Source organism: Glandiceps talaboti, chromosome 10 (assembly GCF_964340395.1).
Source record: "Glandiceps talaboti chromosome 10, keGlaTala1.1, whole genome shotgun sequence".
In the NCBI taxonomy this organism is placed as follows: Eukaryota; Metazoa; Hemichordata; class Enteropneusta; family Spengelidae; genus Glandiceps; species Glandiceps talaboti.
The window spans coordinates 13,362,687-13,390,330 of NC_135558.1; positions in this window are offsets into that span (position 1 = coordinate 13,362,687).

Here is a 27,644-nt window from a genome sequence, read left to right on the forward strand (position 1 = left end):
GTGCGCGCGGGTACGGTACCGGATTTTGCACACTGAAACTGAAGGTTCACAAGGCTATACTTCCATGGTGTGTGCGTGTGTGTGTGTGTGCGTGTGTGCGTGCGTGCGCGCGCCTGCGATTATAGTCCTACTTGCAGACCGCTAAGGACTCGATACATTGTCCCTCTCGAGGAACAGTCCGTATCACGTCCTATACACCCTCTGCAAGCAGGACGTGTGTGTGTGCACAGTGTGCACCTTGACTTTGAAATTTACCTGCACACGATGTGCACACAATATTTCATATTTCATTAGTCCAATGGTATGGGACGTATGGCTAGGCTGTGCATATCTGGACCCGAAATGTATGTTCTTTGATACTACCATTTATTTAAAAAAAGACTATTATATACTTGGGGTATCATTTTTGGATGAGTTTAAGGCTCTTAGATGGCACAAGATAACAGTTGACCGCCACCCTGTATGCACAGGGGCGTGTAATATTTCATAGATTGTTGTTTTCTTATTGCTTAGAATGCCGTTTTCTTAGGAAAATATCGTACGAATCTTGCTGCTACAAATGTATCAATCTCTTCCCTTTACATGTAGGAATATATATTAATCAAAAGGTTGTTATATTTAGTCTGTACACCTGGAAAACAACAATCTATGAAATATTACACGCCCCTGTGCCTGTATGTATGTATGTATGTATGTATGTTTGTATGTATGTATGTATGTATGTATGTATGTATGTATGTATGTATGTTTGTATGTATGTATGTATGTATGTATGTATGTATGTATGTATGTATGTATGAAGGTAGGTAGGAATGAATGAATGAATGACCAGGATACTTCAGTGGTCTAAGGGGTGGACCATTTGATATCCTGAGGGGGGCTTGGAAGATTTCGGGGGAAAAAAAGATGCCAAATGGATTTGCTTGAAAAAAAATCCGGATATGAGTGGGTGATGGAAAAAAAGAAAGATGGACCACTGGTGCTAGAAAAAATGTATTGGCAGGGAAATGATGCACAGGTTCAAGTATACTGTTCAACCTGCTCGTACCTCTCCAAGCAGGACACTTGTCAAATCATGACAAACAGTTTCAAACACATGTCAAGGACCAGTCAGTTTCGTTAGCCTGTGGTACATATACATATTTTTTCTTGTCTCTGTTTCTTTCATAAATGGTTTAAATATTACTTCATGTAAGGGTTCAAACGTAACTATACATACAATTATACATATAATACACATATTACCTAGCTACATGTACCACACTAGTTACAGAACATGCCATGTAAGTGTTTGACTGTTTCACAATCAGTGCTTCACTTATCTTACACTTTGGGACAAAAGTGAACTTGAAGGTTTTGTAATGGAAATCTTCATACTATTGGATAGTTTATAAAAGAACTTAATCTAAATTGTTCTAGTCTCTTCAGTATGAATTTGTCAAAAGGGGTGATATTCTTCCTATTTCAGACACTACATGTATCGACACCACAACTCAAATTCAAGTTTCTATTGTACACTAGGTATGACCTCCTAAAGTGCTCTAACACATCAGTAACTTTACTATACATGCAATATCAATGCCCCTATACCAATGTTACAGGCCCACTTTTATAACATCATTCGTTACATGGAAAACTTATTTAAAAAGTTATATTTACTTTAGCTTTCGATGCTTGGCAATATATATCTCAGAGGCTATGAATAACCTAAAAATTGCCTAAATAGAAACAAAAAACTGCAGATCTGGTGGGGGGGGGGAATCTCTTGGAATCCATCACCCCAGAGGCCACTCATTCGTTAAACCAACAATAAAATTCACCAAAATTGGTAAAAAAAAAAAAAACTTGAAAAGCTTCTAGGGGAGACCCCCTAGAACCCCCGTAAGAGGTAGACATGTTCCAGTCTCAAATCAAAGTTCTTTCCTCCACCTCTTAGTGTCAAGATGCTATGAAACTTTATTTCAAAAATGTCAACCTCACGTAGTTGCTTTTTACATGTTAGAGCTGTCTTGTAAAGTTTGTAAATTATTGTCTGAAAGTGTCTGTGAATAGCCTAAACATTGCCTTTAGAAGTAAAAATCCTCCAGGGCTTCTAGAACCCCCCCCCCCCCATTCACACACACTCACACAAGAGGTGGACATCCCAGTCTCAAAGCTCTTCCCTCTACAGCTTACTGTCAGATGTTATGAAACTTTATTCAGGGGGGTCAGTGACTTTTTGTTGGCGAAATGGAAAATAACACTGACACCCCCCCCCCCCATCCCCCAAGCTGGAGAAACTGACCGGTCTATCTGAATGTTTGAGCTCACCAACCAAGTTTCCAATTTGTATTTTCAGTGTGTCACCATACCATGGCATAAAAACTGTCAACGATGTTTATTTAATTGAAAATTAAACATGTATGAAATATGTAGTTTTCTAAATATAATCTCTGTGTGATAGAACAGCATCTTTTTACTCTCTGTATTACTTTGTGCGAAAACCAAACAGAAAATTGTGGCAACAAATGTAGGTGTTCAACATTGACCTAAAAAAAAATTCGGATATCTCAAAGAAGCAAAGAAAAAAAAAGTTGCCAGCATAGGCGAAGGAGAAAACAAAATAATTCTCAGGCAAGCAGGTGGGGAAAAAATAATGACTCTCCACCAATCTTCCAAGCCCCCCCCCCCCAGGATATCGAATGGTCTACCCCTAACCTCAGACCACTTTAGCAAATAGCTTTATCTAATAATATAATGCAATCTAAACCATTTTAAACCCAAGGAATGTATTTTCGTCTATATGTCTATTTTGAGTAAAGTAAATGTCATCTATACCATTATGGCTAGACAAGCTATCTGTTGTTATGATGAAGATTGACACCAACTTTAAGAAATGGCCCACATATCGCATTAGTGAAACTAAATTAAAGATGTATGTTTTGTCAAGTGTAATTAAGTCTTCTTAGAACAAAAGAGTCAAATAAATTTACATGTTCCACATTTGGCATTTTGGGGAAAGACCCAGCTGAGAGTGATGAGTCAGGGATGGGCTCTACCCCATCTGAGTGCTATCTAGCTACAGAAACGTTAACTATCATCGAAATACAATTAGTGTCACCAAACCGAGTCATAAAAAGATCGGGATCCTTAAAGATGAATTTGAAGAACCTAGACTCACTACTTTTTCTATTCAAATAGTTACATGTTGTTACATCAAATATCAAATGAATCCTACAAGATGCACTACACATTTGTATCAAACCGTAGATGTTGGAGAAAGATTCTTTCTTTAACATCTATGATCAAACTTGCCATTCATCAGACAACAACACTATCTGACCAAACAAGGATGGTTATTACCTCTGCTCATTGTATCCATGGACAATCCCCACTTGGAACTAACCGCAACTTGGTACATAGTGAGCAGCAGATGTGGCTACATTTAAGTCCGTAAGCAGTGCCAGTTGTACAAGTCTTTTAGTTATGTGATGCATACTGGACTGGCACATGCTGACAGCTTAGGCGATTTTTACAGAAGCAACTTATAAGACAAGAAGCCTGGGGTGTAATTGTTTGATTTGAAGATATACCTTTATTGTCCACTAAAACATGGAAATTTGCCTTTGGCACCAGGCGATAGAAACAACGAAACCACTTACAAAGTAAATCAGACAAACGATCTTTCAGAGCATAAGCACACTACACTTGAAAAAAAAAGACACTGGAAGAAGTGCGAACCATAGTCTGAAAGGTCCAGCCATTAGTCTGCTTATGTATTATGCTCGTGAAAGAGCACATTATAAAAGTGGAAAGAACGCCTGAATCATTCAGGATAGTGGCAACCAATGCCCCCTGTGAATGATTTAGAGATACTCATGTTTTAAAAGGGCAACAGCCAGGGGTGAACATATCATTTTGTGAACTGATGGTCCCCTGACCAGTGCCTTAAAAAATTCAGTGGTCCTGCTGAAAGAATTAATGGTCCCAGGTCCCGCTAATGTGAAACATTAAATCTTGCCTATGAATATGTATATTCAGACGACTTTTTAACATAGTTATTAACAGTAAGGTACTGGTTCGACGGACCAGACAAAGTAAAATTTGTGTGGTCCGCCCAAAAAAATCGCTAGTCCTGGACCCAGGACCGGTAGATTTGTTAACCCCTGACAACTGACAGGATAAAATACTTCTTGATGCTTTTTGAGCCCTAGGCACACGCACACGGCAACCTGAAGGCAGATATTCAAACCTATCATTTAATGAGTGAGATGAATCATTTAGAATTGACAGACCTTTCCTACAGAGAGCCAGTTTGTACAGTTCTCCGAGCTCAGTAAGCATTATCCCCACATTCGAGTCTACTACTAAGTAAATACACATACAAGACAATACAAAACTACCGTGTGAATTGTTTTGAAAAAAAAATTGGATGTGTCTAGGGGTATGTAAATGAAGAATTGTCCCAGATGAATGGCTGAGAATTAATGATTTTGGGCAAAAATAATTTCAAATATAACTTTAACATTGGCAATTCACTTGGCCATATCATGTCACGTATCAACAATGCTCTGACAAATGGCGAACACAAAGGACACACAAATTTTACCATGCATATAACCTTTATTGAGAGATAAATAAAATTTGAGATGTAATCTCAATAATAATGTGTACCCCCCCCCCCTCAAAAATTAAAATTAAGTACTATAATACAATATGATGTCTTTTCAACTTTTGTGGATATTTCCTGGGCAATAAATGGACACTTTATGATTAACAAATATACCATACACGTATAACCATTAAGAAATGAATTTCAGAACAAAAATGCATATCTATTCTTTCAAACACTAACAATTCCCAAAAAAAACTGAGGGGGTTCTTAAAGTAACTCCATGTCAATAAATTAAACTAACAACTAGATAATTTCTCTGAAGCATGCATGGATATGTACTGGATATGAAGGGATATGACTGACAAATGTACCACATAACCCTCAAGAAATAAATTTCAGAACAAAAGTACACATCAATTCTTTCAAATACCAAGAAACCCAAAAATATGAGGTGGGTTATAGTAACCCAATTTAGACTATTAATAATTCAATACAATATTAAAGTGGCCATTTCTTTGAAGCATGCATGGATATGTAGGCATTCTGGGCATAGAATCGATAAATCATATAACAATCGAGAAATAAATTTCAGACAGGAACTGCATCTGACCAAACACCTAGATACCCAAAACAAAAGAAGTAGAATACTGCATATTTGGAATTGATTGTAAAGTTCGTTATCATAATCATGCATCAAATTTAGGTTGTTGTCATCATAAACCAGACGGTAGATAATGATGTATACAATCCAGGCTGGAATTCATTGATTACTCGGTTTCTGGGCATCTGAAAATATGAGAACACAACAGGATAGGTTTGTTATATACTGGTAATGAATGGACCTGGGTCAGAATTTTAAAAATGCAACACAGGATTACAATTCATTATAAAATCAAATAAATAAACTCGTCTGATTACAATGTTGTTTAATGTAATATTGTTATTCAATTTGGTATATTAATTGTCAGATCAAGTATTATATGTCAAATATGATATAGTAAGTAAGATTAGAACATTAAAATTTCAAGACTGACTGATAAGATGATGATAGAGGGACTGTGGTCTAGGCACAATGTACTTACGTTCCTGGTTTCACCCAGCTGTCGCCGAACATATCAATCTCTTGCTGATTTGGATTCTTCAGTACCCTCAAGCCAAGTGGAGATAACAGATCAATCATGTGGAAGTCGTTATCTGGATCGCCGTCTCCATTTCCAAGCAGGCCGCACACTTTACCCTCCATCTTATCTCCCAGCTCAACAAATACATTTTCCCAGCGATTATAGGATACAGTGAAGTGGTCGTCAAGCCTAATTTGTAATCTCTGATTTTGTCTCTGAACCCTCAAACCCAAAGTGGTATCTTCCCAGCCTGCAAAGTCATTCACATCGGTCTCTGGTCCATCATTGATCTATATATAGACATTTGAGTAATAAGATGGTGATTGTGATTTCACGACTCTCCATGCCATTTAATTACCGATTTGACCATTACCTCATGCATGCTTTAATAATGCAAATACCCGTTATCAATTTGGATAGACAGGTTAAATATTGTGGTCCAAAATGCATGACACACACACACGCACACGCACACACACACACACACACACACACACACACACACACACACGGACATGGACATACACAGACAGACAGACGCGTACATGGACAGACACACACACACACACACCTCACCATGCCTACAGCGCAGCACTATTGAACCTTTAATATTAATTCAGTTATGCTAAAAAATTTAAAAAAACTGTAGAGTCACAATGGTCAGAGTAGCTGTCTCATCATATGTAAGTTGTCAGTCCTTACTGTAAACATGCATACCTTAACATGCCCATGACTCATTAACTGAATGACATGCTTCCCGCCATCTTTGGTATCAATCTCAACAATGGCGCCTTTGACGTAAACCTTCTTATGCCCTTGGGAATCAAAAACTAGTTCACTTGTATGCTGTACATATATGATAAACCATGGATGTTTTCTTGGGTCTTCACATTCCCTCATCAAAGTATACGTACATCTGCCATCATAACGGAATGTGTTACCATCTACTGTTGTAAACTTTGGATCTTGTCTCTCCCCCACAGGATCTATGACAACAAGTAAGGAGTCGGTCATTGTAACTGACAGGGGGACCGGGCGGTGTTTTTGGTGGTGGTCACTTTGAAAACCTTACTTGAAGTAGGGTCATTTTGGAAAACGCCCCTTAAATAGGGGATTGCTTTCGAAAACAACAAGATGTGGGGTCATTTTGGTGGCCGAATAATAGTAATTTGTCAAATTTTTAATACACGGCTGGAGCCTTCCCCTGTATATGCATATTTTTGACATATGTACGCGTCATTTGCAATGCTTGACAATATGAAATTCCATTTGGTGTACTAGTTTTACAATTAGTTTATTTTGTCAACATATACTAAATTTATAAAGACCGATTTTGATAAAGAGAGCTGAAACTGCATGTAACGGGTCTCTGGTGGTATTTATGAGGTCTAATGAGTATACACGTAGGGCTGTGTACTGAGATATCTCGAGAAAATCATATGTTCCATAGATTGTTTGAGAATATCAACTTTCAAGATTTTACCACCATTCCCAACCCCATTGTCAATATAAAAGGCCCCCCCCTTAATAGATAGGCATACATACATACATACATACATACATACATACATACATACATACATACATACATTCATACATACATATAATCCAATTATATTTAGGTAAGCTAGGCCTTGGTGGTGACGGTAAATCTAGATAGATACATACCTCGCGGGATGTAGTGACATTGATGGGGTATATACATATGTACCGTGGGTTTGAACCCCCCCCCCCTTTCGCTGACTGGTGTAGACTTTTGACTTTCAAACAATGTAAAAGGTTGACTCCTATTTGAACGCATGTATGACCTTTAACCCCATAGCTTCCAAGTTGCCGATTTTCACATTTTTTCGAGAATTTTCGAAAAGATACTTTCCAGATTGCCAATCATCAAATTTTTGCGAGGCTTTTGATCAATACAAATGTAGAATCGTGACATTTTACCATTAGTTTCTAGATGAAATATAAACTTTTCACCCCTAGTTTTTTTTTTAATTCCGTAGCGTTTGTGTGTGTAAATTGAACCAGCATGTTACAGCTGTATTATCCAGCCGACTTGGAGTATCCCCCCCCCAACACACACACACACACACACACACACACACACACACACACACACACACACACACACACACACACACACACACACACACACATACATGTACACATACACACAAACACACACATACACATACCTTGTTCCGTTGTGTTGGTCTTTGGACATGGTTCTGAAACAAATTCAGAAATAGCTTGATGTATACAGTATAATACAATATAATACAATGCAATACAATATAATACATTACAATACAATACAATACAAACCAATACAATACAATACTTGAAAATGTAAGGTGTACTTCGGAACAAACACAAACGATTACTCGGCAATTGCAATATATTATATTGATATAGGTAAAACCTATATCAGCAGAGAATGTCAACCAAACTCACGTTTACAGCAGGTGCATCCAGAACACACGTCTGACTCTTTCCTAGGAACTTCACCCTCGTGACATTTTGCATCTCTGCAAATACCATGGTAGACAGTTGCACATTTTTCTTGTGGATCTAAAATGTATTATACATACATTAAAATTACAATCTCGAAATTCAGATGAGCAGAAACCACGCAAATACTTTTGAAACATAAGACCTAATTCGAATTGTATTACTCACTTTTGTCACATTTTGTTTGGACTAAAATTAGTCGTGTTTAATAATAGCAGTAAGAATTGTGTCGAGCATTTTCACCTATAGTGGTACATTGCACCTTTATCGTGTAAACAGTTAATTACATAAAGGCACAAAGAAGTCCAGCTCCTGATGTGTTAGGAAAATAGCAATACAGTTTGATAATAAACATACATACATACATACATACATACATACATACATACATACACATACACACACACACACACACACACACACACACATACATACATACATACATACATACATACATACATACATACATACATACATACATACATACATACATACATACATACATACATGCACACACAAACACATATACATCCGTACGTACGTATGTACGCACGCACACACTCTCGCACGCACGCACGTACGCACGCACAGACAGACAGACAGACAGACATAGGTACTTACTTTCCATCACAGGGCATACGTCTGAAAAAAACAACAACAAAGTACACTTAGATTTTCTTATCTTTGTATTGCTAGCGATGTTTATTTGTGTCTATTTTATTTTTTTAACAATTGGATAAGATGTGTTAAATAGTGGGCTTTCTGGTATTAAATGTAGTTGATTAGTAGGGTTGTCACCATTGCTAGCTGCCTGTGATATTGTCCTCACTTCTCACCTTTCAAATTCTTGAATTATTTACTGCTGTGTTTGTATTTTATGGAAAAAAAATGAAACAGCAACAGATAGTAATATATAGCCATTAATTATTAAGGTTAAGTTTAAAAAAAAAAAAAAAAAAAAAACATTTCTCTCATAAATGAAAGTTCTAAAAAAAATCTAGGCAAGTTCACTATGTTACAGCTTGTTCTTGGTCAATTTTGAATAAAGGACAAGAAATAGAGATATTCGTCGTCTTGTTTTGAATGAAACCGAAAATCTGTTACTTTATATAGTTAATACAGTATTTGATCTGGCAGCCATATATAATGGTATAATTTTTAGACAGGATTATATGGCGATAGTCTGACAGATCAAGTCGTCGGTCCACTTAATGATTAAGATGCATATATAACCACTCGCTACTACATAAGCGAAAACAATGACTGGTTCTTTCATGCTAGTATGGCGACCACTGATTCTTGTTGTTGTAGAATTTAAGTGAGAATGGGATTTTTCTTAGGCACTATAACTGTAAAAGTTTATGATTTCTAATGCACACAGTTTATAATTGCATTTGATGTTCATGATAATTTCATTGGTGAATTTTGTGAATCGCCTATGGCATGATAATTTGAAATGTACTACGAACAATAAATAGCTAGCTATTTGTGACAATATCTCTGCCGATTATTTCTACCAGATAATAAAAAAGTAAGTTTTGTACCGAATAAAATAATTCCAAATAATTCCAGTCATTGCATACAAACACACTTTATATATACATAAACATGTGTGAGCGCTCGTGCATTTTCTCACCTGTACAGCAAATGGTGTTGTCGTGATGATCAGAAACACCGCAATGACAGAATTGTCCTTGGTATGCCTTTTTTGGTGCAACACAATCTTCTTCCCGAGCTACACATTCTCCGTGGCATAAAACTTCACATGGAGATTTCTCTATCGAAATAGATGCAAATATAATAGATACATAGAAGATCTGATCTGAAGATCTGATTATGGGATACATAGAAGATCTGATGCTGAGTTCATGAAATAGTTGGTCATGCTGTCAGAGATGTCCGACCATCGTAGTGTAAAATTAATTAATTGATTAACCTTGTTCTTAATTGTGCATTATTCAGCACGACAGAATACGTACCAGTTATTATTCATGATTTACTTGGAAATGGATGTGAACTTTTAAGAGTGTAGTGAGCGTGTAAAGTTGCTATACATACGCAAGTTACACCGCGGTCAGAATTTACGCGGGTGGGGTGCTGGGCAGAAAATATTTGGGTCAAAAAATTTCTTCGCAACCCCTCCCCTTCCGCTATCAAAAATGTATCCCCCCCCCCCCATATGAACCAAAACATTTTCGTACGTAGCCCCCCCCCCCGACTACACAGATTTTAATAAGTGTAATTATACTGTAAGAGTACCCCACCCTCCACCTCCAGCATTCTGGAACTGTACAATTATACGGCACACTACATTGAAATAACAGTGGCAATCAACTTCAGCATCTATACATAAAAATAAGATATTTCTTTACCAATTGATGTGGGCTTTGCAAAAAAGGCCGCACACTAATGAGTTCTAACATGTAATTGGAGATAGTTAGTCATTATGGTTTTTCGCTTATTTTGATTTTGGGCAGAAACAGCATATTTGGTAGGTTGTTGAAGTTAAAAAGTTTGCAAAGGTACAAGGTAAACGACTGCTGAGATAGAGAGAGAGACATATACATACATACATACATACATACATACAGACAGACAGACAGACAGACAGACAGACAGACAGACAGACAGACAAGCAAACACAAACAAACACACACACACAAAGTGAGAGAGGGGGCGAGGGATTAAGGCATACACAAACACATTCGTATAGCAGTCACCCAACTCATCACTGAACATAGGCTTTAGAAGTTGTACTCGGTAAACGACCGCTCTTAAGGTTAACTTTGTTTCAAATCATGAACAAAATATTTCGTGGCCCCCTCTCAGACCATCAGAATTGTCATGCCCCCACTTTTTGCACCCCTATTTATTTTAGTGCCCCCTATTTTCTGGCCAGCCCCAACCCCCTCATAAATTGTGACAGCAGCCTTGGGCCCGCTGGCTGAAAGTGAGATACTGAATGTCGCCTAACAGCCTCACTCGCGTAGTTTTTGTATAGCAACTTATGTATATGAGAGATGTTAGTTCTCACCTAATACACAGCAACCTTCATTCTCTACATCCAGACCTGCCCCTTTGCAGGAACAGAAAGGTCCGTTCAGGCCGTTCAGGGCAAACTCTCCAGCGCAAATCATTGCATCGTAAACGTGACAAGATCCCTCACAGTTGAGTTCACATTTCTTGTCTGTAGGGAAATAAAACAATGTCATAAATTATCACATGCTTATGGTAATGTATTCCGAGTTTATCACAGCCACTAGTTAGTATAGGTAATTTGACAGATATTACAGGTTATATAGACCCTTTGTTAAACTATAATTTACTGATACCAATGCCATGCACTGTAGCGCAATGCAGTGTTATTACTATTAACTAGTTTTGCAATATACAATAGTGATTTATGAACGACATCAGTGTCTATTAGTCGTAATCATACTTATATTCAGATAATAATCACAAAGTGGAGGACCTGGTGAAATCATATGGCAATCAGTCCCCCAATTTCATTTTCTAAAACTTGCCCCCCCCCCCCTCAAATCACATTCTCTAAAACATGATCCTCCGTCATATCAAATATTTCAAAGACATTCGCCTAAGGTTAAACCAATATAGCTGTCATAAATGAAAAGAGACGTGAGCCTGAGACTCAATAGTAATGACACCGTCCCATCACTGTCACCATATCAATAATTTTCATGAGAATTGCTAATTTTCTACTAGTAGTATATTACCACCATAATGGGTTTGTGATAAGCTAGTGCATTAATTCATGTGCTTGGATCTATCTAAAAATATCTTTAGTTTCAAAACTATTCGACCTAGTACCTATTGAGCTGAAATTTGATAATGGATGTTACTGAGAATGCGTAGATGAAGAATTGCTCAGAAAATGATGACCCCAAAATGATATGCTAATTTGGTCTGAAAAATGTTGGTTAAAAAAAAGTATATCTGGAAAGTTGCCTGAAATTTGATGAGCATACAAGCACCAATGACCAAGTCCTTAGCAACAGTCAAATGTCAGTATATTTTGCAAAATTAACAATATTGTTGGGAATGGAAGAGAATGAACATTCATTAAAATATATGCAAATATGTCTAGTAACAACACCACACCCATAGTAACAGCAAAATGATTGTGTATGGCTATGATAACAACGGGGATAGATATGCAAGAGGATAAACATTCAAAAAATGGACACGCATATGCCTAGCGGCAACAGTATATCCTCGTGGAGTTCTATTTAGACTTACTGTCACAAAATGTCATAGCTTAGTTTTAACACACAACCGTGAAAAGCCACAATTGAGACTATTTCCCTTTTACTTTTAGATAATTTGGAATATGAAAAGAAATTGGCAAATATATAAATATTGAAATATCAGTTCGAGACATGTAGAAATAATATTATATAATGCAATACATGGCATATCATAACAGTGGAGCAATATTATGTTTTCATTGCCTTAGACAAATGTGAACAGCTGTTTGTCTGATGCACCAGACCTCGCACGAGACGACGATGGTCACATGATGACAGAGTACGTCAACTCACAGCGCGAATGAAATTTGCTATGTCGTAACACATGGATGAAGCGACAGATACAGACAGACAGACAGACAGACAGACAGACAGACAGACAGACAGACAGACAGACAGACAGATGGATATGACTGCCTTCGACCCCTAGAAATCGTATGATAATCTTACTTACCAAATGAAACACATTTGTTCATGTTTGAATAAGAAAAAAAAGACTAAGTTTACTACCAAGTTCATGTTTATTGGACAGACCTTGTTTACGAGAGTACTAAAGTTTTATCCAATGCACGCAACGTAATTTGATAAGCTTAGAGCTTTCGACTGCATTTTGTGATACTTTAAACATAAAAAACCTAAAATCACGTACGTATGTACAAACGTATGTACATGCATGCATGCATGCATGCATACATACATACATACATACATACATACATACATACATACATACATACAAACATACATACATACATACATACATACATACATACATACATACGAAAACATCTGAAAAACTGCTGCTTGCTACATATCTTCCATATGGTAATGTGACGAACTGGTTAGATTTTGGTAAATATACAATAAACATGAATTAGTCATTTGCATAATTAATGGTTTTCAGTAATTTGGCCATATCTTTGAATATAATTTGGTACACAAATTAAACATAAGAAATTACATGTGTCCATTAAAGCTTAGTCATTTAGCTAACAGTTTTAATTGAAATTACGGCTATATCTTATGAGTGCAACCTTCAAATTACATTTAAGGTGATACATCCATCAACCATTGCAAATCATACGTGTTTGATATAGTTTTTTTTTATGTAGTCTTTAGTTGTGATGTGTAATTTGCATTTAAAAAATCATTTTGATAATGAGACAATATCTTTAGAATGCAAGCTTTAAATTTCAGATAATTCAGTACATGTATTGATGGTAAAGAAGTTCGTGTGTCATTTGAAGCTTGATGTAACGTATAAGTTAAATGGTTAATTTGCATAATTGATGATGTTTTGATGATTAGGCAGTATGATAACTATGCTAGCTTCAAATTTCACACAGATTCATATAACGGATTTTCCAATTAAGTGGTACATCATATGTAATAGCTATAGTTAAGAATTTTGCATTCCAACGATGTGTGTAGGCCCCAAAATCGATGGTTTTGCCTTTACGAGTGGCATTCAGTCTAAATCTGGCAACGTATAAACTAATTAGTGAAAATCACTAATTATGCAAATGTACTTTCAATAATCTTGATATGTTTACCAAAATCTAATTAGTTCGTGCAGATAAAGAAGATGTGTAGCAATGTTCATTAGAATGTCATTGTAGTAATTTTTGAGATATCATGTTACAGAGAGAGACAGACAGACAGACTGACAGACTGAATCATAACATAACCACCCCTTACTGAAGGTAAAATGGACTCATTTCACCAAATTGCTTAAATAAACGATAATCTATCAATTGAGTTAACTGGAACGACACATGTTTGTTTGTAAATGTGCATTTAGAAAAGTTAAACATAAATTCATCACATTAACATTGAGAACATCAAACTATTTGAGATTTAGACATATAATCAAACCTATTCACTTACAGTGCTTAGTCCTTCACCAGTTACCAATGGGAGTATCCAGAAGACTAGGTGGAGAATAGTAGCTCTAAAGGATGAAATGAATACAATTTCAATTTCTCTTCAAATAGTTCTGAATTTGGATACTAAAAAGCTGGAGCCCAAAGGATTGTTCACATTGTTCATACTTGGTTAAAGGCCCAATTAGAAAAAAGGATTAGCATCTAGGTGTGGAAAACAGTTGCTTGGTAGGGCTATCCTCACTGTGTGTCGTCAGCATTGTCCAGCATCACTATTGTGCAATCGCTCGATTGCCAGGAAATACCAACGTGGAACTCTTTTTCACCTCTACTGTTCCCCCAGTGGTACACTTCTGCGTCATGGGTGTTAGCAGACATACACTATGTATTGAATTAACAATGTATATTTATTTATTTATTTGACGTAAACAAGCTTTTAGGAATAGTGTATTTACCAATATGACTTACATTCATTGTAAAGTAGATAGAAAACAGATGTAATATTTAGCGAACTTGTCAATTTAGTAAGTACACGTAATTGCCCCCATCACGTCTACGTCTATGTATTCTTGGTATGATTTATGATATCCTTTTTTCACGAATATTTACTACTACTAACAACAACAACAACAACAACGACATGAAATATATCTTGATGGACAAAAAGAAGGGAAAAATACTTAAAGGAAAGCAGAACTCGAGAAAAAGAAAAGATGAGCCGAAATGCGTGAATAATATTGATCAAATTTCATTTGCACCTAATAGTAGAATTTACAGGATTCTAAATGATACTTCTGAACAGTTTTAATCACTATAGCTTTCGAGAGTTCCGATCGACGACGGTTCAAGTGGATCCATGATAGCAAAGAAAAATGAAAAGAATTATTTTCTATGAGTAAATCTTCTCAAAACAGTACTTCCATGAACAAACAAATCACAATTTAATAGCAAACTGCAACGAAATAGACATTCTAGTCTTCCTTATTATATATAAACCAGTATTGTGCAATGACAGTAAACGTGATATATACAAGGCTACAAAAGCAAGAGCTAACGTAGAGTCCTTACCCCATGCTCATTTTCTTAACAGGAACAAAAGTCTTCCGTAAATGTTCGAAAGGGAAATCAATGAAATGACTACAACACCGTATATATATATTGCAAAAATTAATGAGATACAATAATTTACATATCCTGTATTCGATCTCCCTGTGCAAGTCAGGCTTCACGAGTCAGTTCCTATTGGTCGCAGCTGTGGAAAGGTTAGGTATAGTATTGTATGTACCACTGTGTACGTAAATTAGGGAATGGCCAGTTTTTTCGGCCGGGGGGGGGCGATGTATTAGTAGGGGGTCAATCTGTCTTCCAAATTGGCAGTAGGGGGTCATCCTGCTTTAAAAAAGTTTGGATGGGGGGGGGGGGTATTGAGTTTTGGGTATTGATGGAAAAAAATCCATGAATCTGCAGTGGCATGACCTTGTCTGAACTGTGGAATTTTTTCTTGTCCGAAGTTTTTCCTCCCGTAAGGAAGGATATATATTAGGGGTGTAAAGTTTATGTGTGTGTATGTATCTGTCTGTCTGTCTGTCTGTCTCACCATTTTCTAAAAAACGGCTGGCTCAATTCAAACAAAATTTGGTACACGTGTTTCATAGGGTAATGACAAGAACTGATTAGGTTTTGGTAAACATCCATGAATATTAGTGAGCAATTTACATAATTAATGGTTTTCAGTAATTTCTCAAGAATGAACGCTTCATATTCTATATAATTTGGTACATACATTTACAATACCAAAGCGCATCTGTCTTGAAAATATTATCGATTTAACATTTAGTTATAATAAGTCATTGGCATATTTTCTGTAATTAGATCTGTAGGCCACAAAAAAGCATTGTTTCTGATTCGAGAAACTAAACAAACTTGAGAGCCATGGAAATCCACTTCATTGTGGTATGTATCGCAAAATTCTTGAACTGGGTGTTACATAAGTGTGTTGCCAAAAACGAGTTGTATGGAATCAAAGTGTAGACCTGTATCAAGCTTACCATAAAGTATGTAAACTTTCTGATGCATACTAGAGATGTTACGAGGGTTTGAATTTTGTTTATTATTTGCCATGGAAATGATTGTACATATCCTAGGTATGTAGAGGATCGCAAAGTGGAGCGAAGACAAGGAAAGCTTTCCGATACTGAGAATTGGTAGCTGGCATTTGAACAACTTTTTCAACAACCAACTAAATTTCACTGGGACTTCAAATATCCCAGATATAGAGCTCAATAAATATTCATTATGTTCATATGACACACACACACACACACACATACATACATACATACATACCTACATGCCTGCCTGCCTACCTGCCTGCATGCATGCATAGACACATACGCACGGACAAACGGACGCAGACGCACACACGCACGTACGCACAGACAGACAGATGTACGTACGTACGTACATACATACATACATACATACATACATACATACATACATACATACATACATACATACATACATACTTTGTATTACAAGGGACCGGTAAGTTTCTTCAGCCGGGGGGGGGGAATTCTTAAAGGTGATTCAAAATGCTCACATTCACTATCGCTAATTTGCTAGACGACATGTTTGTGAAATGCATTCTGGTTTTAAAACTTTTCAAAAGCGTCTGCAAACACCTTAAAATGACCCTTTTTCAGTCACTTCCCTTCGGATTTACTTCGAGAGTTTTCGGGTATTTCCGGTCCCACCTAGACCACGGGATTTTATGACGTCATAAGAGGTATACCTTAGCACTAAGACTATGACGAGCGTAGTCACTAGGTGAATAAAACTCAACAGCATTGTGAAAAAATACATTGCTAGTGGTTGTAACAGACATCAGTAAACAAAAACTACACTCTACATGTCTTATTAACCAACATTTACCGATATTTACTCACATTTTCTCACTAATTGGCAGTATCTGTGGGTATAAATGCTAAAATATTATCTCCCCATATTATGGCAAAATAAATCAAAACGGCTAGACTACAGTGTAGATATACATAAACACTTGTAATGTCGGTCGCGTGTTTCAATTTATTTATCTGATTTTTTTTATTATTTGCCGAGGAGAAGGATTACAATATCTTCGACATGCATGGCGTCGACAGCATATTTTAGCCCACTATACTCACTGATGTCGCCTTTTGAACGGCGCATTTAGCAACAAAGTAAACATATTTATATTGAATAAATAAACTAGCTATTAGATTGCCATATTATCAGCAATAAAATTGTAAAGAATTGAGGAAATTTCGTGAGTTTAGTGTTGTCATTTACATGACTTTAGCAACTCGTCTGGAAGAAAACTTGTATGGTTTCCCTTGTTGCGATATCACTTAATTTAATGCAACAAGCCTATTTAATATTCATTAGAAGAATTTTGTAACGAATCATGGTATTCGAAGTATACAGTTTAGGAAACCAACAAATCAAATATCGCGATGTGTTAATGATATTAAATATGATTGGACAATATTGACGTCGGCAATCAAGGTCGTGACCCCAGCACATGGTTATGAAAGAAAGCCTGCAACTAGATACTTAGCCACGTCCGGTCCAATTTCTCAGGGTTTGTTTTGAAGTTAGAGACGTTATTTCTGTACAACTTGAAGAATTGTACAATATATCTGATTGATAAATATGGATTACATCAACACGTGGATAAATTTAACCCGACACGAATGTGCGCTGTGCTCTCCCGATTCCATACGTACATTGTACATACACTGCTTCAACTTTAATCGGCGGAACTATCCTAGTATAAGCTTACTGCCGCGGCCGCGGTGACTGCACAAAACTTGACAACACTACCCTTCTACCGATATATAATAATCACCTGTATACCGTGATAAAAACAAGCAATAATTCGAGTCCCCAACAAGTCGATGAGACCTCAGTACTTCTGTTCATTCCGATCCAAATGCGAGTATCTTAGGTTTTATATGGGTTTCAGACTCGGACTAGATTATTACGCCCTAGACAATAATAGATGTAAACTTGTGTTCACAAGCCAAACATGTGACAATACAAGACCACAACGAAAACTGTGAAAAATTTACAGGTCACTCTCATTTTATATATGGACAACAAAATTAGGTCGGTCACAGTTCCATTTACATGATGCAATGACTCGGAGCGTGCTTCCTTATGCTCCGAGCAACTTGAATGGAATCAATTAGTGTATTATGGGACCAACAAATATATTGTGGCACATGTCCCGATACACCTTCTTGAAGTTTCCCATTGGTATTCTAATAGCTAGTATATTTATTCGAGATGAAATATGTTTACGTTGTTGTTAAATGCACTGTTCAAAATGCGACGCGAGTACGATTGGGCTAAAATATGCCGTCCTTGGCCCGGGGATGCCGTCAAAACGTCACGACGGTATCGTAATGCTTCTTATCGGCAAATAATAAAAAATCAGATAAATAAAAGTCAATGAATGTGAAACACGCGACATTACAAGTGTTTATATATAACTAGTCGAGCCGTTTTGATTTATTTTGCCATAATATGGGGAGATAATATTTTAGCATTTATACCCACAGATACTGCCAATTAGTGAGAAAATGTGAGTAAATATCGGTAAATGTTGGTTAATAAGACATGTAGAGTGTAGTTTTTGTTTACTGATGTCTGTTACAACCACTAGCAATGTATTTTTTCACAATGCTGTTGAGTTTTATTCACCTAGTGACTACGCTCGTCATAGTCTTAGTGCTAAGGTATACCTCTTATGACGTCATAAAATCCCGTGGTCTAGGTGGGACCGGAAATACCCGAAAACTCTCGAAGTAAATCCGAAGGGAAGTGACTGAAAAAGGGTCATTTTAAGGTGTTTGCAGACGCTTTTGAAAAGTTTTAAAACCAGAATGCATTTCACAAACATGTCGTTTAGCAAATTAGCGATAGTGAATGTGAGCATTTTGAATCACCTTTAAATTGGGCCGACATAAATCACTGACCTCCCTATCTGTGAAACCAAAAACAGGCTGACCCCCGCCCCTATCACTTAATTCTAAAACATGATACCCGCCCCCCATATATATAATATTCACATGACATTTTTTGATCGTGACTCAGTGTGGACTGCTTGACTGTCTTACATCTACTTTATAAGATCCCGGGATAGCACTATCATAATTATAATTGTTGACTACCAATGTAAAAAGAAAAAATATTGTTGAAATATTAAGTTTGATAGCATCTTGACAGTAAGAGGTGGGGGACGAGCTTGAGACTGGGATGTGTAATCCTCATGTAGTGGGGGGAGGTCCTAGAAGTCCTGAAGGTTTTTTACTCTGAAAAGTCAATTTTGAGACTATTCAGACCCTTTCAGACAATAATTTCCAAGCTTTACAAGACAGCACCAAAATGTAAAAAGCAACTACACAGGGTAGAAATACTTTTGAAATATACTTTGATAGCATCTTGACAGTAAGAGAGGAAGAGCTTGAGACTGGGATATGTCCACCTCATGTGGGGGTCCAGGATGGTCTCCCTCTAGAAGCCCTGGAGGATTTTTACTCTTAAGGCAAATTTGTAGGCTATTCAGGCCCTTTCAAGCAATAACTCAACCATGCTTTACAAGACAGCACCATCAAGTATCAGAAACTATACTTTATAACTTACATAGGGTTGAAATATGTTCTTAAACAGTTAAACGGCATCATTATATACATGTAGTAAAGGTCAGCACATCTACTGGTAGTATCATTGGTAGGGTAGATTTGGAGTTTAAGGCAATTTTAGACTACCTTGGCAAGCATTTCACATCTTTTAAAGACTATCATCTCAAATTAGAATTTGGTGAAAATAGTTAAGAAACGTTTAATACCATTACGGCAGTAAAAAGGTTGTTGGTGCATCTGATTGTTGGTTGAATGCATGAGTGACCTCTGGGGGTGAGGGAGTCCTTGGGTGTTTTCCCCCTGGCAGATCTGCATTTTTTTGCTTCTATTAAGGCAATGTTTAGGTTATTCATAGCCTTTGAGGTAATATTTCCAAGCTTCGAATAGCTAACGTAAATGTAAGTTTTAAATGAGTTTCCCATGTCACATAAAATGGCCCCGTAACATTGGTATAGTGGCATTAATATTGCATGTATAGTAAAGTCAGCGGTATGTTAGAGAACTTTAGGTTGTCATACCTAGTGTGTAATAGAAACTGGAATCTGATGAGATATGGTGATTTGTAGTGTCAATAACATGTAGTGTCCAAAATAGAAAGTGTATTAATCCCTTCTGACAATCTATCTATGAAGATTACCATTACGAAACCTTCAAGTTCACTTTACCCCAAAGTGCAATATAAGTGAAGCACTGATTGTGAAACAGCCAATCATTTACATGACATGTTCTGTAACTAGTATGGTCGCTAGGTAATTCATGTATATGTACATTTATAGTTATGCTTGAACGATAACAGGGAGAAGAACAAATATTTACATGTACCACATTTCAGACAAGGCTATATGCCATCGTTGAAAAAGGATTTTAAATCCATCACAATCCAAAACACATTGTTGGGAATGGAAGTGAATTAACATTCATAAATATATGCAAATATGCCTAGTAACACCCATAGTAACAGCCAAATGATTTTGTATGGCTATGATGACAACGGGGATGGATAGGCAAAAGGATAAAAATTCTAAAAATGAACACGCATATGCCTAGCAGCAACAGTATATCCTCGTGGAGTTCTATTTACACTTACTGTCAAAAATGTCATAGCTTAGTTCTAACATACAACCGTGAAAAGCCACAATTGAGACTATTTCCCTTTTATTTTTAGATAATTTGGAATATGAAAAGAAATTGGCAAATATATAAATATTGAAATATCAGTTCGCGACACATGTAGAGATAATATTATATATTGCAATACATGGCATATCATAACAGTGGAGCAATATTATGTTTTCATTGCCTCAGACAAATTTGAACAGCTGTTTGTCTGATGCACCAGACTCGCACGAGACGACGATGGTTACATGATGACAGTGCTTGCAAAGTACATCAACTCACAACGCAGATGAAATTTGCTATGTCGTAACACATGGGTGAAGCGACAGATACAGACAGACAGACAGACAGACAGACAGACAGACAGATAGGACTGCCCTTGTCCCCTAGAAATCGTATGATAATCTTACTTACCAAATGAAACGCATTTGTTCATGTTTGAATAAGAAAAAATAAGACTAAGTTTACTACCAAGTTCATGTTCATTGGCCAGACCTTGTTTACGAGAGTACTAAAGTTTTATCCAATGCACGCAACGTAATTTGATAAGCTTAGAGCTTTCGACTGCATTTTGTGATACTTTAAACATAAAAAACTTAAAATCACGTACGTATGTACATACGTATGTACGTGCATGCATACATACATACATACACACATACATACATACATACATACATACATACATACATACATACATACATACATACGAAAACATCTGAAAAACTGCTGCTTACTACACATCTTCCATATGGTAATGTGACGAACTGGTTAGATTTTGGTAAATATACAATAAACATGAATGTCATTTGCATAATTAATGGCGGTCAGTAATTAGGCCATATCTTTGAATATAATTTGGTACACACATTAACCATAAGAAAGCACATGTGTCCTTTAAAGCTTGGTCATTTAGCTTACAGTTTTAATTGAAATTACGGCTATATCTTATGAGTGAACCTTCAAATTACATTTCAGGTGATACATCCATCAACCATTGCAAATCATACGTGTTTGATGTAGGTTTTTTATGTAGTTTTTAGTTGTGATGTGTAATTTGCATTAAAAAAAAAAACATTTTGATAATGAGACAATATCTTTAGAATGCAAGCTTTAAATTTCAGATAATTCAGTACATGTATTGATGGTAAAGAAGTGCGTGTGTCAACGCGCTATTTGCGCTGTCAAAACAAAAATATCGCGTCCAGAAAACTCAATTGGGACACAAAATCGCACCGTCGATACTAATAGCGCGTCACTGTGATAGATACGTGACATCATATCTGAGCTTTTGTTTACTACTAATGAACAGGGCCTAACAGGCCCTCAGGCGGCAAGGTTTATCTGCATCATGCCCCTTTCAAACAGTGTCTATGATTGGTTGCCGACATGAAGGCAGGCGCTCATCGACAAATCAACGGAGCTGATACAGTAAATGTTCATTACTGATTAGTCACACGTACATGTGTACGTAATGGCACTTTCAAAGATGTCGGGTGCCAGTACGAGCGCAATCTGATTAAAATCGGATGTTAGATAGGCTGGTTTTCCTGTATTTACCTTTATTCCATCGTTATTGCGTCCCCGGACGAATGCCTTTCTAAGAAAAAAAAATCACGTAAAAGACGCAATAACGATGGAATAAAGGTAAATACAGAAAAACCCGCCTATCTAACATCAGATTTTAATCAGATTGGTACGAGTGGGACCAAGAAATGCAAATGCTCTATCTTGGACTATTGTACAAAAGTTACTCCTTTGCTGGGAACTAATCTGGATTCGACTACATCCGCTAGTGAGGACGAAGAATCGGTATGTCCTGGTGCAGGTTGCAAGACAAACCGTAAATTTCAAAATAATTGGCTGGCTATATATGGGTCGTTTTTGCGTCACGATAAGGACAAGGGAGAAATGTTCTGCTCCCTTTGCAGAAATCTACAGTTAAGGACAATGATGTACAATGCAAGACAAGTACAGGAGTTATAGACCATTGAGGTGGTATTTTCCTGTGAAATAAATGTTTCATGAAGTTAATATGTCGATGTGTATGTAGTGTTTATTTGTACAGTAGCAAATTCTAGTATGAAAATTGATATGAAATCCATAGGCTTATGATTACAATTATATATATGTGTGTGTGTGTGTGTGTGTGTGTGTGTGTGTGTGTGTGTGTGCGTGTGTGTGTGTGTTACAGTGTATACCAGTATAATATACACATGACGCACATACAGTTGCCATATTTTTACTTCCGTCCCACACAGTTTTCAAATTGTCTCACTCATTTTCTCCAAATGGGACATTGGCTCATGCAGCTCTGGAGCCAGAGTGATCCCTGAGTGAAATGGTTAATTTGCATAATTGATGATGTTTTGATGATTAGGCAGTATGATAACTATGCTAGCTTCAAATTTCATACAGATTCATATAACGGATTTTCCAAATAAGTGGTACATCATGTAAATAGCTATAGTTCAGAATTTTGCATTCCAACGATGTGTGTAGGCCCCAAAATCGATGGTTTTGCCTTTACGAGTGGCATTCAGTCTAAATCTGGCAACGTATAAACTAATTAGTGAAAATCACTAATTATGCAAATGTACTTTCAATAATCTTGATATGTTTACCAAAATCTAATTAGTTCGTGCAGATAAAGAAGATGTGTAGCAATATTCATTAGAATATCATTGTAGTAATTTTTGAGATATCATGTTACAGAGAGAGACAGACAGACAGACTGACAGACTGAATCATAACATAACCACCCCTTACTGAAGGTAAAATGGACTCATTTCACCAAAATTGCTTAAATAAACGATAATCTATCAATTGAGTTAACTGGAACGACACATGTTCGTTGGTAAATGTGCATTTAGAAAAGTTAAACATAAATTCATCACATTAACATTGAGAACATCAAACTATTTGAGATTTAGACATATAATCAAACCTATTCACTTACAGTGCTTTGTCCTTCACCAGTTACCAATGGGAGTATCCAGAAGACTAGGTGAAGAATAGTAGCTCTAAAGGATGAAATGAATACAATTTCAATTTATCTTCAAATAGTTCTGAATTTGGATACTAAAAAGCTGGAGCCCAAAGGATTGTTCACATTGTTCATTGGTTATAATAATAATAATAATAACAATAATGGTTTATTAATCCCAGCCATTGTGGCCAAAAGGCCAAATTACACTGAGTTACAAAAAAAAACCATATACAATTGAATCCAATTTAAAAAGGAATCTCTACAAGGTAAAACCACAACAGCATAAAATTTACACAGAACCTAAAACACAAATTACAGAATTACACAAAACCAATTTAAAAAGGTATCTCTCACAAGGTAAAACCACAACAGCATAAAATTGACACAGAACTCCAAAACACAATTGCACAATAGTTAAAGGCCCAATTAGAAAAAGGATTAGCATCTAGGTGTGGAAAACAGTTGCCTGGTAGGGCTATCCTCACTGTGTGTCGTCAGCATTGTCGAGCAGCACTGTTGTGCAATCTCTCGATTGCCAGGAAACACCAACGTGGAACTCTTTTTCACCTCTACTGTTCCCCCAGTGGTACACTTCTGCGTCATGGGTGTTAGCAGACATACACTATGTATTGAATTAACAATGTATATTTATTTATTTGACGTAAATAAGCATTTAGGAATAGTGTATTTACCAATATGACTTACATTCATTGTAAAGTAGATAGAAAACAGATGTAATATGTAGCGAACTTGTCAATTTAGTAAGTACACGTAATTGCCACCATCACGTCTATGTATTCTTGGTATGATTTATGATATCCTTTTTTCACAAATATTTACTACTACTAACAACAACAACAACGACATGAAATATCTTGATGGACTAAAAGATGGGAAAAATACTTAAAGGAAAGCAGAACTCGAGAAAAAGAAAAGGTGAGCCGAAATGCGTGAACAAGATTGATCAAATTTCATTTGCACCTAATAGTAGAATTTACAGGATTCTAAATGATACTTCTGAACAGTTTTAATCACTATAGCTTTCGAGAGTTCCGCTCGACGACGGTTCAAGTGAAACCATGATAGGAAGGAAAAATGAAAAGAATGATTTTCTATGAGTAAATTTCCTCAAAACAGTACTTCCATGAACAAACTATTTCCGAAAACAAAACAAATCACAATTTAACAAACTGCAACGAAATAGACTTGTGAACATTCTAGTCTTCCTTATCATATATACAAAACCAGTACTGTGTAATGACAGTAAACGTGATATATACAAGGCTACAAAAGCAAGAGCTAACGTAGAGTCCTTACCCCATGCTCATTTTTACCTCCCGTAAGGGTACGGGAGGTATTAAAAGGGGAAGGTGTGTCTGTGTGTCTGTCTGTCTGTCTGTCTGTCTGTCTGTGTGTTTGTGTCATCATTTTCTAGAAATCAGCTGGCTCAATTGTAATGAAATTTGGGATATATAATCTTTAGGGTAATAGCTAGATCTGTTAATGAGCCAGATCTGTTAATGTTTAATTAGAGAAATTTGCATATTAATGAAATCAACTAATTATGCAATATCTTAAGACTGCATACTTCAATTTCAATATAATTTAGTATATTCGTTCAACATAACAACATACATTTGTCCTATAAAATTCGTTGATGTATCTTACGGCGTTAATGAATAATTTGCATAATTAATTATTTTTTGTAATTAGGCTATATCTTAAGAATACATACTTCAAATTCAAAATAATTTAGTACATACGTTAACCATAAGAAAACACATACGTCCTATCAAGTTTGTTGATGCATCGTACGGTGTTAATGAATAATTTGCATAATTAATGATTTTCGGTAATTAGGCTATATCTTAAGAATACATACTTCAATTCCAATATAATTCAGTACACACGTTAACCATAACAATCACATATGTCCTGTAAAGCTTGTTGGTGTACCTTTCAGTGTTAATGAATAATTTGCATAATTAATGATTTTCGGTAATTAGGCTATATCTTAAGAATACATACTTTAATTCCAATATAATTTAGTACATACATTAATCATAACAAATTGTGTATGTCATATAAAGTTAGTTGATGTACCTTACAGTGTTAATGAATAATTTGCATAATTAATAATTTTCGGTAATTAGGCTATATCTTAAGACTGCAAACTTCAATTTCAATACAATTTAGTACATATGTTAACCATAACAAAGCGGATATGTCCTATAAAATCTTTTATATAACTTAGTTTTAATGAAAAATTTGCATATTTAATGATTTTAGGTAACTAGGTCGTATCTTAAAACTGCAAGCTTCAAATTTCGTATAATGTGATACGTACATTATAATAATACGCACCTGTCCTATGAAGTTTGTTACTACAACTTTTTCCTTTAATGAGTATTTTGAATAATGAATGATATTTAGTAATTAAGCAGTATCATAGACTTATACATACATTAGCCTAAGAAAGCACGCTTGTCCAAAAAACAAAGCCTGTTACCATAGTTTTTTAGTTTAATTTATTTACATAATTAGTGATTCCCTTACGGGAGGCATTCAGTTAAAATCTGGTCTTAACAGGAACAAAAGCCTTCCGTAAATGTTTGAAAGCGAAATCTATGAAATGACTACAACACCGTATATATATTACAAAAATTAATGAGATGCAATAATTTACATATCCTGTATTCGACCTCCATGTGCAAGTCAGGCTTCACTTTAACAAAGAAAGGAATACAGAAATACTGCAAATTAAAACAATCACAATGTAATGGCGACGAGAAATATACCAAACACTAGTCTGGGTTACCCAGCATCACTGGAAATGACCCACTTCCTGACCGAGCTGGATACTGGTGGTGGGGCATCTGGGTAACAGACACAAACAACACTCTTGATTTCACAGCCTAGCTAATAGACCTGTTGCCTGTTTCAAGATACCTTGCGCGTCTCTCAATATAATTATGCCATGTATATTGTGTACGCACCGAGGCGCTTGTACGCACTACTCAGGAGTATGCATATGATTGTCACCAGACTGTAGCCTGGGTTCACCTGTAAAATCACTCTTTGTTATTGATAACGTTTAGTCTTTGTTCTATAAAATCGCTCATAATGAAAGACATCAACATGTCTTACCACCATTTCCTGATGAAATGTTATTTCAAATGTAATTTCAATAAACACAAAACAAGACTAAATGTAATAACATAAGCGACGTCCTGTCGCGCAATGTATCTTGGAACTGGAAAATCAACCATATGAATTGTTTCTGGCCAGGATATTTTGCACCAAGTGGTGCGACGATGTGATTTATTTCATTCTCAACAAACCTGTCACTCAATCTACTCTTTACGACAGTCACTGTTCTTTTTATGTTATAGTTATGAATAGTAACATGAAATTTAAGAAAACAAAAAATTCAGCATACATATGATTGTGCTTTGTTGAATATATACTGCAACACATG